Consider the following 362-nt stretch of genomic DNA (forward strand, 5'->3'; position numbering starts at 1 on the left):
CCTTCTACTACTGTACAGACCCTACTGTACTGTGAGTGCTCACATGGAGGGGGGAAGGACTCCTCTGTTCGGTAGAAATGCGTATTTTAGCTTTTATAATCTACATCATGGCTGACAGGTGTAGCCTTTAGTTTTATTCCCCACCTATTTCTATTCCAAAGTGTGCAAAGTTAACTAATATTAGCTTAAATTAAGTAATGTAAAGGTAGGCCTACCTGTACTGCAGTAAATTGACCAAAATATATGCAGTGTTAGGCTACATATTATGTATGAATATATACTTAACAAAAAAGTGTGAAATAACTGAAAACATGTCTTATATTCACCCTTGGTGTTCTCTCAATGAGCTTTATGAGGTAGTC

The sequence above is a fragment of the Etheostoma spectabile genome, chromosome 3 (genome assembly GCF_008692095.1).
Source record: "Etheostoma spectabile isolate EspeVRDwgs_2016 chromosome 3, UIUC_Espe_1.0, whole genome shotgun sequence".
Taxonomy (NCBI): Eukaryota; Metazoa; Chordata; class Actinopteri; order Perciformes; family Percidae; genus Etheostoma; species Etheostoma spectabile.